Genomic DNA, 10,600 nt, shown 5'->3' on the forward strand with positions numbered 1-10,600 from the left:
TACACAGAAGCCAATCCTATTTTTTCTTAGTTATTTTAATAAAACAAGCATGCATGAGCATTTGGTATTTTCCATTTATCCGAAAGCCATATAACTTAGTCTTTGGAGAATTCGGTGATATGTACGAACGTATAACATGCTGAATGCTTTAAGATGGTTTTTATTCAATGCTTACAATAAAATTGAGGCACTCAGCTTTCAGTGCCTAAAGAACCATTTATGCTTAAAAAGGCTTTTGATTGATTTCCTCCCAGCAAGCTTTGTGCACTAACTCAAACTCAATCTGCGCCAGAGCCTGTTGTGTGTGTGCAAATGAGAGTTGAAATGTGAATCTCCAAGGACTGTGCTTGGCCCTTGTTGATAAGTAAAAATTTCTTCCGGAGCGTTCATGACAAATCCACCCTAGCATTCATGACAAATCCACCCTAGCATTCTCCTAGACGCATTCACAGGCAACTCTGGAAGGTAGACAGAGATACATTCCTTTCAACTGAATTGTCCAAAGACTAAGTTATACGGCTTCAGGAGAAATGGAAAATACCAAATGCTCATGCATACTTGTTTTATTAAAATAACGGACAAAAAGCTAGGATTGGCTTCTGCATAAAATAAAACTTTCCAGTATTCCGGTAGGAGTGTCCCTGACTGGATGTTGAGGAAGAGCAAGGAGGCTAGTGAGGCAAGGAAGAGTGCGGGACAAGGTCATGTCAGAATGCAAAGTGGCTTTCCGATAGTTGATGGTCATGTAGACCATTGTAAGAATTCTTGTTTTCGCTCTGTGTGAGATGGGCAGCCGTTGGAGACTTTTGAGTGGAAAAGTGACAAGATCTGCCTGCTGATTTCCAGGACGATTCTGGCTGTGTTGAGACTAGACTGTGGGTGAACAAGGGAAGAAGTAGGAAGACCAGTTAGAGGCTGTGGCACTCATCCAGGTGAAAGATCACAGTGGCTGTGTCTAGGAGAGTAGCTGGGGAGGTAATGAGCGAATGCACAGTAACAACATTTAAAAAAGAAACTCTTTCACAGTCCGGAACCTTAAACTTTCCAAGTATTTCTTTTTCGTTTGTCGTTTTCCATGTTGCTCCCTGGATCCATGCACGATTATATGGTATAATCTTAGAGCATTATATGATTTTGCATGATTTTTTTTCATTGAATAGTATTGGCATGCATCCATGGTATTTAATAATCTTCCATTTTAATGGCAGCATAATAATACTCTTTAGAGTTTCTGTGATATTTTATTCAATCATTTCTTTATTGTTAGAAGTTTATTATTGATTTCATTTGTAACTATTGTAAATAATACAGAGATAAGTGTAGAGTTTTTTCCTTTGCTCTTGATTGTTTCCTTTAGAATAAATACTTGAGAGTGAATTTACTTGACCAAAGGGGGCATGTTTAAGGTTTTGAAATATACTGACAAATTGCTTTTTTAGCACGGTTGTATATATGAGGGTACCTACTTCATTTTACAACAGAACTGGAGCAGGCAAGGGTCCTGTCCATAAGAAAGTTATGGTATACTGGAGGAAGCAGATGCGTAAGCCAAAAACGATAATAACAAGCATGATGAAGAACGGTATAAGAAGGTGCCACATTTAGTAAAACCTGATAAGTTCTAGGTGTTATTAATTTCAACTTTACTAATACTTTGCATCTATTAAATATATAAAAGTGTGACTGGTTGTTTAATTTTAGTAATTAGCTTTTTGGTTTTTACTTCTCTTGATGTAAATTGCCTGCACATCAATGCCTTTTGCCCTTTAAGCTATTAAGATCTTGTTTTTTTCTTTTCAATTATATGAGATTTTTATTGCTTATTATTTTTAGTCATTAATTGAAACAGAACAGTTCTATTGCTGTGCTCTGATCATTGTTTTGTACTTTTGCAACTAGTATTCTTTTTTTCAGTGCTAGAAACTTTTTAAAAATTTTGTTAAAAAAATTTTCTATTGGAGTATAGTTGATTTACAGTGTTGTGTTTCAGGCGTACAGCAATAGTGTTCTTTTGTCAAGTAGTGGAGAAAGGGCAGCGTGCTCTACTTCACACGGGTTGCCTTGTTGGAATAAGCTTTAGACAAAGGAGTATAAAGATAGCTGATACAAATTTAGGAAGAATACTATGTTAAATGCATATCAGTTAACTGAACAAATATTTATTGAACCACTTGCTAGATATTATTCTAGGGCTGGGAGTACAATGATGAATAAGAGCTCTAACTCCTGATTATTTAGTGATTTAAAAATTACTTAACAATTCATAAGGAAAAGTAGATACGTAAATAACAATTTCAGCAGTGTAGTGTATCATAGAACAGAGTTGAATGCAGGGTTCTTTGGGCATGGGACTGGATAAAAAACATTTCTAGAGCTAAGCAATGAAAGAATTACAATGTCCTCAGCTGTGAAATCTAAATAATCATAAATTAATAAGGCAGACAACTCAATAGGAAATTGGGCAGATGACTCGAACTTGTTCACAAAAGAGGATATCTGAATTGCCAACAAATATGTGAAAAAGTGCTTAAACTTCACTAATCATTGAAACCATAATGTGACTCATTTGTATGCCCCTCCCTGCAGAATGGCTAAAATAAAAATGGATGTAGACAAACAGAACTCTCATATAATGCTGATGAGATTATAAATTGGTATGGCCACTGTAGAAAACTATTAGGCCAGTATCTTCTAAAGGTAAATATGTGTGTAACCGATGACCCAGCAATTCCACTTCTAGGTAGTAATAAGTTGCCATCTTAGTAGGTCGAAAATGGTTGAATATTGGCAATTTCATATTGTTCAACCTAATGTTTACCCAACAGAAATGCACACATATGTTAACCAGAAGACATTGTAGAAGATGTTCATAGAAGCACTAATATTTGTAATAGTTCAAAACTGGAAACTACCCAGATGCCCGTCAACAGTAGAGTAAGTAAATACTTGAATATTAGTCTACAATAACAATGAAGAAACTACAGCTATATACATATGTTTATCACAAGCAGGATATTGAATGAAAGAAGCTGAATTTTATGACTCTATTTATATGAAACAAAAATATGCAAAACTAATCTGTGCTATCAGAAGTCAGGGGAGTGGTTGTCCTTCGAGTGTTAGTGACTGGAAGGTCCCACAAGGGGGCTTTTGAGCTACTGGTAATATTAGGTTTCTTGATCTGGAAGCTATTTACATGAACAATTTGTACACTTTTATATATGTATATTTCACTATAAAGTTTTTAAAATAACAGTAAAATAAATACAAGGAAGTCCATGTAAGTTCTGATTTTTTTTCCCCCATGATAACTACTTTGATGCTTTTTGAGGGAAATAATGAATATCAGATTCTTTCAAAAATCTTCTTTTTTCTGCTTGTTTTTTTGAGCTCTTGCTTTGCTGGTACTCTTGGGCAATCGTGCAGTTGTCATAGGAATGTACATAAGAGACGAGACTGGGTGTGGGGTCTCTTGGAAGAGATGAAGCTGGACCTGAGTTTTGTAGCATCCATTGGAGACAGCCAGGGGAGCTAGCAGAGAGCAGAGAGTTCCAGGCAGAAAGGCCAGGCTGCTGGAAAACAAGATGAGGGGGAAAAAACCTGTTGTGAGGGTCTGGAAATGGCTTATTAGAGCTGGAGCTTGAAGAGTGGCTGAGGAGGGGTTAGTGTTAGGCAAGATAGTTTTTGGCAGAGGCCAGACGGAGAAAGGCCTTGAAGGACTATGCTGCTGAGTCTGGACTTGATCCGGTAGGCATTTGGGAGCCACTGAACAATTTAAATCGAACCATTGACACAAATAGATTTCTGATTAATGAAGAGTAAGCTGGTGACGGTGTGGAGAGCACTCGGAGAGGGATAAGACTGAAGCCTGGGGGACCAGTTAAGAGACCACTGCAGTAATCGAAGGGAGATGAGACATGCTGGTGGCATGGGATGGAGATGTAGGGATAGATATGAGAGCTTTTGAGGAGACAGAATTGTTCTGACAGGACTTGGTAAATTGATGGGTTTGGAGTTGATATGTAGGCGTGGTGCTACATACATAAAAAGGTAAAACCGTTCATTCAATAAATGGTGAGAACGATACGGCAGCGCCGCGGGAGCCTCGGTTGGCCTCGGATAGCCGGTCCCCCGCCGTCCCCGCCGCGCGTCGGGACCGGGGTCCGGTGCGGAGAGCCCTTCGTCCTGGGACACGGGGTGCGGCCGGAAAGGCGGCCGCCCCCTCGCCCGTCACGCACCGCACGTTCGTGGGGAACCTGGTGCTAAACCATTCGTAGACGACCTGCTTCTGGGTCGGGGTTTCGTACGTAGCAGAGCAGCTCCCTCGCTGCGATCTATTGAAAGTCAGCCCTCGACACAGGGGTTTGTAAAAAAGAAAAAAAAAAAAAAAAAAAAAAAAAAAAGAATGAAAAAAATAAAAAAGAACAAAAAAGAAAAAGAAAAAAAAAATAAATAAATGGTGAAACACATACAGCCTTCTCCCTGTCTCTTTTCCCCCTTTAACACCTTCCTACATTTACATAGGTCAAAGGATGTTGCCGTGACAAGGAAGAGAAAGCTTACCAGCTACTTACCATTGCTTCTTAGAATGAAGACTCAGTGAAACATTTCGTATTTTTTCAGTGGAGGATCAGGTAGGTCATCTTGTGCGCTAGCACACAAACTTCCTGATTTTGCCAAGTAAGCCAGTCGAAAGCGAAATGGTAATTTATCTGAGAAGCCCTGTGTTAATGCCCCTCTGGAAACAGAAAAAAAGTGGTACCTGTATATATTGTCATATGCTATTGCAAACAAAAAACAATTTGTGCATGTGTTTATATGATTATATAGGTACAAAATTATGTATACACATATGAATAAACATACACATATGTATATATACACGCAAACGTATATACATACTAGGAACTTATACAACTATGTAATACCCTTGAGATATTAGACACAGAGATTATCTAGGTATATAAAGAGTAACAAATTTTGATTTAATTTTCTCTGTCTTTTTAAGTCTAATATTTGGGTGGGAGAGGATCTGGAGGCTATTTTCCTTACTTTAATTACCTCATTGCAATTCCTTCCTTTCAATTTTGGCTTTTATAAACGGGAACACTGTATTAATCCATTCTAATTAAAAACCAGTCATGCAGCCCTTCAGTTAAAGAAACAATTTTTAGTCTGCCTTTGATATCATTTAGTCAGAAATTGCCTGTATGGCTTTTGGAATTATCACCACTACAGTGCTCTGGTGACCACTGGGGCAACAGCTTTACTTGCTGATTTTATTCTAAAAATATCAGGAATTGGCCAAGTGCTTTTCCTCTGGAGAAAGGTTCAGAGCTCTTCCAAGGGTGCCTGACAGAGTGCAGAAATTTCTATTCCTGCAGTAAAAGAAGAGGGAGAGTTACGGAAGGGGTGGCAAGAAAAGCCCCAAGTTCACCTTCTGCTTGCCCACATAACACCTCTTCACCTTCCGGCTGCCAGAGGAGCTATGCTATTCTTAGCCATCTCCTGCGAAGGTAATTACACAAAACCCCTTTGAAACCCATTTCTGTATTTGTCCAAGAAATGTTTTTATCTTCTGTAAATCCCCTGTGCTGTAACTAAGCCCTTGGTCTGCCCTTGTCTGGATGGGAGGACAGCCAGGCTTCCTTTCTCCAACAGAGCCCTTTCTGTACCTGAAGACAATTAGCTCATCATCAGGCCACCCTCCTTCCCCTTCTCCAGACTGAAAATGTTCCTCTTTAGCTTTTTCTTGTCTTTCTCCTTCTTGTTATTTCTTCGATCCCTTTCCTTTTCAGTATTGCCAAGCACTTTTCAGAACTGGACCTCCTGCTATGCCAAAAGCCCAGTTGACCTTGCTCTCCAATCGATGGGGAAAAGGTAGAGTTAAACAGGGTCTGGGGGAGCAACAGAGAAAGTCAAGGCAGGTGCCTCTTACCCGCAGCTATGGAGTACGATTGAGTCATGGATCGGAAAGCCCAGATGTCAGTACAGAATCAAGGCCCCCAATCCAAGGTAGCATCCTCAAAAAACAAAGCCAAGTCCCAAGATATTGCTGATCGAAAAACCCAGGGAAAATCCAGCAGAATTGCTCAGTGAGGGGAGCAGCCTGGACGTGGGCTGGGGTAGTGAGTGGGTAGCTGCAGCCTTAAAATTCAAGTCTTAACTGTCATGGGGTGGGGAGGGGTGGCTATCTCCCAAACGATTGAAGAATTGATCAGTAGTGAGTTGAGGATACTGTTCTGATTACCTTTTCAGACCAAGACAAAATGCCTCCATGTCACTAAACATAGGCCTCAGACCCTCTGGTGGACCAGGGCCAAACTTACGAGGATGTTGACGAAGCAGGTGTGGTCCATGCCAAATGGTTCCTTCCTAATTGGATCATGTGATAGTCTTTTGGGCTTGAAAACTTGGAGACATTTCCCTTTCCCTCCTCTCCATTGCCAGTTAGTCCCATTAAGTTAGTCACCAAACTCTGGCCTTTCGGCGTCTCCCACATGCTCATTTCTTTTGGTCTCTATTTCCCACTCAGACCTGAACAACCTCAGTCCTGAACTGTGTATTGCTTCCTCATAGGACTGTCTGATTCCTGTCCCAGTTTGCCAATCTACACTATGCTCTCTTCCCTTTCTTTTATGTCTTTATTTGATGATTTTGAATTGCCTAGAGGGATAAGTTTATACTCCTCATGATTCCATCCAGACCCTTCAACATTTGGTCCTAAACGCCCTTTCCCAACTGTATCTCCCATCTCTTCCGTATGTGAGCCCTCGATTGAGTCAAGCATATTGCCCTTGAACACATCTGTCTTTGTCCATGTGGTTCCCTAGTCACTGTCTTCTATGCCCATTTAAATTCTATCTTGAAGGATGCAGATCTAGGCTTAGTTCATCCAAGATCATCTTGGCCAGAAGTTCTCTACGTCCCCAGAATTCTTAATAGCACTTAGTGTCCGTTTCCCTCATCCAACCCTGTATGGTACCAGCCTGTTAGCTGGCCTTTCATATGTGCGTATTGACTTCCCTGTCTAGAGTTTTAAATACTTTGATGGCAAAAGTGGGCTTTTAGTGGTAAGGATATCACTCTAAACAGCTTAGCATTGTCCTGAAGGTTGGGATTTTGCTGTGGATTCAGTGTAGTAACAGTGCTACAATGCAGCGATTCTCAACATTTTTCAAAGGCGAGGATCACTTTGTTCCCTTTTCATTGTCAAAAAATTTTTTATCTCCCACATTTACGTCCTGATTCATTGATTGAAATTTTTTGAAAAACAATGATCAAAGCTTTTGTGCATTTGATGATGCTTTACAATGGAATTTTGGGTATAGCAACACCCACATGTATTTGAAAATAAGTAGTGTGGTATTTGTAAGATGTTTTTATTTATTTGGTCTATAGATGCTTCTTAGTGAGCATGTGGTTTTGCTGACCCTAACAATAAGATCGGCTCCCCTTGTGCCCTGCTGCCCCATTATTTGGTCACGTCATCGTGATCATTATCTCACAGGGCTGTTGTGAGGATTAGACGAGATACCATATATTAGGTGCATGGCACAATGCTTGGTGTTTAAGTGATCCTGATCTTTCTTTCCCTTCTCCTTGTCACCGTCAGCTGATTTTGAAGGTGAGGAAGTTCTGGGACCTTCTGGGCAATTTGATTTGGATGGGACTGAGTTTGGGGGAGTGAATGTGGGGAAGGCAGTGTCTCTCAGAGGAAAGGTTGAAAGAGCATTAAAGATCACCTAGAGGAGCAGTTCTTAAACGTTTTACTCTCAGGACTCCCTTCGCCTCTTAAATATTATTGAGGACCTCAAAGAGCCTTTGTTTATGTGGAATATCGAGAAACTTAAAATATTTATTATTTTATTTAAAAATAATAATCCATTACACACTAACATAAATTACACATTCTTATGAAAAATATATGTTCCAAAAGAAAACAAGTCAGAAGAGTGGCATTGTTTTAAATTTTTACAAATCTCTTTAATATCTAGTTTAATAGAAGGCAGCTGTATTCTTACACCTGCTTCTGAGTTCAATTTTTGTGATATTTGCTTTTGGTGAAATTAAAGAAGAAAATCTAGGTTCATACAGATGTATTGTTGGAAAAGGGAGGAGTATTAGAATAGCCTTTCAGATAATTGTGAATATTCTTTGAAACGAAACCAAACTCAACGAATGGTAGTTTCTTTTCTTTTTATAAATTTATTTATCTTGGCTGCATTGGGTCTTCGTTGCTGTGCGGGCTTTCTCTAGTTGTGGCGGACGGGGGCTACTCTTCATTGGGGTGCGTGGGCTTCTCATTGCAGTGGCTTCTCTTGTTGCGGAGCACGGGCTCTAGGTGTGCGGGCTTCGGCAGTTGTGGCTCGCGGGCTCTAGAGCGCAGGCTCAGTAGTTGTGGTGCACGGGCTTAGTTGCTCGGCGGCATGTGGGATCTTCCCGGACCAGGGCTCGAACCCGTGCCCCCTGCATTGGCAGGAGGATTCTTAACCACTGTGCCACCAGGGAAGCCCCTACCAATGGTAGTTTCTTAAAGGTTAGTTGCAATATGGAATCTGAAACAGCAATGAAGTTTGCATACTCTGTTACACTAACATCTACTCCTGTCTTGATTTTCAATGGGTCTTTTAATTATGTATGATTTTGTAACATCAACCATTGGTCATTTGGAAAATATTGGTTCACTGAGTTATGCAGAACTTCCAAGTGTTGACACATTTCATTATACAGTTTCAAAAAATTACATTCATTATTAATTACCACTGATCTCATCAGGTAAGTCTTTAGTACTGGGAAGCTGCCAGGATCATGGCAGATACATGATTTTCAAAATTCTAATTTTCATTCAAAAGCTTGACTTTTATAATTGGCAACAAACACTGTCAGTTGTTTTTCTTGAAGTGACAGGCTAACTCTGTTCAGTTTTGAGAAAATGTCTGCCACATACCCAAGTTTGAATAGTCATAGTTTGTCAGTTGTTCTTTCAAATGAAAGTAATGTCCACACAAAAAAGCAGATACTTTACCTTCCAACTCAGATGATGACATAAATGCTTTTCCTGGAGATGGCCACTGTACTTTGGTATGCCCCCAAAGTACTTCGGTGTACTTTCTTTCCATTTTGTCACACAAAATATGAAAAAGATGTGTACTCAAGGGTTGAGATTTAATAAAATTAATATTTTTTAGAGCCTCATCACGTACATTCTTAAGTGAAGCTAGCATTTTCTCTTTACTGTGTGGCAGTAAAAAATACAGTGACTACTAGGATAGTTTGATACCACTGCCTTGCTTCATGCTAAGAAGCCAGCAGTTTTATCCCCCGTTGCTTTTGCATCATCATGACGAATGTCAAATGGTGGAAAAGCAAATAACATCTTAGTATTATTATGGAAATAGTTTTGACCTCCAGGACCCTCAGAAAGGGCCTTGGGAATCCCTAGGGGTCTGTGGACCACATTTTGAGAAACACTGCTCTAAACTTTTGCAAATGGCTGGCCCTCCCAGGATGTAAAATATAGCTACCGGCACACGTGGGAGGAGAGCCGAAGTCTTTTTCACACAGGGCAGTTTGCCTTACTTTTTGGAACCTGAGATGGACTTTTTATTTCTTTGCAGAACTGAAGGCATCTGGCTTGGGAACATGATTATTCTCCACTCACCTTTAAACTGCCTCAGCTCTTACTAAGTCTCTGGCAGTGATATGTTGATTATGTGAATTTAAAGCCCACAGGAGCCAGAGGAATGACAGATCAGATTCCCTTAAACGAGAAATAAAATCCAGGAGCCTGGCAGCGGGACTTAAGGCTCCTGCTCCTGCCGACCTTCGGTGTCATTCTGGTAGAATGACTGCTTCTGGGCCAGATGGCATGTGGCTTAAGCGGAGATGTCTCAACCTGTTTCCTAGCATTAATTGTGCACGTTGATACTTCTTCATTGTGCAGTCCATAATTCTTCATCGTCACCCTCGTTTAGATTTTTTTTGAGGCAGCCGAATTCTAACAAGACTCCATGAATCCAAGCAATTTCAAAAGGTCCAATTTCTCTTAAATCTCCAAACTCAAACCTTTTTATATCCAATCATTGTTACAGGCAGACAGACACCGCATCTCTCTTTTGTCAATCGAATTTAAGTCTAGCAACTTTTAAGAGCAGTGAGATTGAAGGACAGAGTCTCTATGCCCTGAAGGAGGTGGCTGAATGGAAGCCCGTTTAACGTTTTGTTTAAGGGCACTAAATAAGGATCAATTTGTAAAGGCAGCTTTTCTAGTGTGGCAAAGTTAGCTTCTCATATCTGATGTGGATAAATGGAGGGTCAATACCCTTTATCTTGTCAACAATTTCACCAAAAAATATTTATGAAGGGCTTTCCGGTCAGGCTTCTCAGCTATAAACCAGCAAATACCCCAAGCAGAGCTGTCGGAACCCACTTCTGAGGGTTGTTGCTCATTAGGTCAACTTCAAATTATTTTAGAAATAAATTCTAAGCTCAGCTTTTGAGTCCTGTTAACTTCTAGACAACCTCCACCCAGGAGCTGCTTTGGTTAACCACTCTGAAGTTGACCTAATGAGCAAGAAAAGCAAATTTAGCCAAATAG

At 40.2% G+C, this 10,600-nt stretch overlaps 1 long non-coding RNA gene across 1 annotated transcript; it reads left to right on the top strand.

Annotated features, from left to right (window-relative positions):
• Window positions 1-849: 849 nt before the first annotated feature.
• LOC102986530 (uncharacterized) lies at window positions 850-5,508 on the top strand. Its single transcript, XR_449173.3, has 3 exons — window positions 850-975; window positions 4,525-4,634; window positions 5,385-5,508. It is a non-coding gene; the product is annotated as an uncharacterized lncRNA (long non-coding RNA).
• Window positions 5,509-10,600: the final 5,092 nt, after the last annotated feature.

The sequence above is a fragment of the Physeter macrocephalus genome, chromosome 21, assembly GCF_002837175.3.
Source record: "Physeter macrocephalus isolate SW-GA chromosome 21, ASM283717v5, whole genome shotgun sequence".
NCBI lineage: Eukaryota > Metazoa > Chordata > Mammalia > Artiodactyla > Physeteridae > Physeter > Physeter macrocephalus.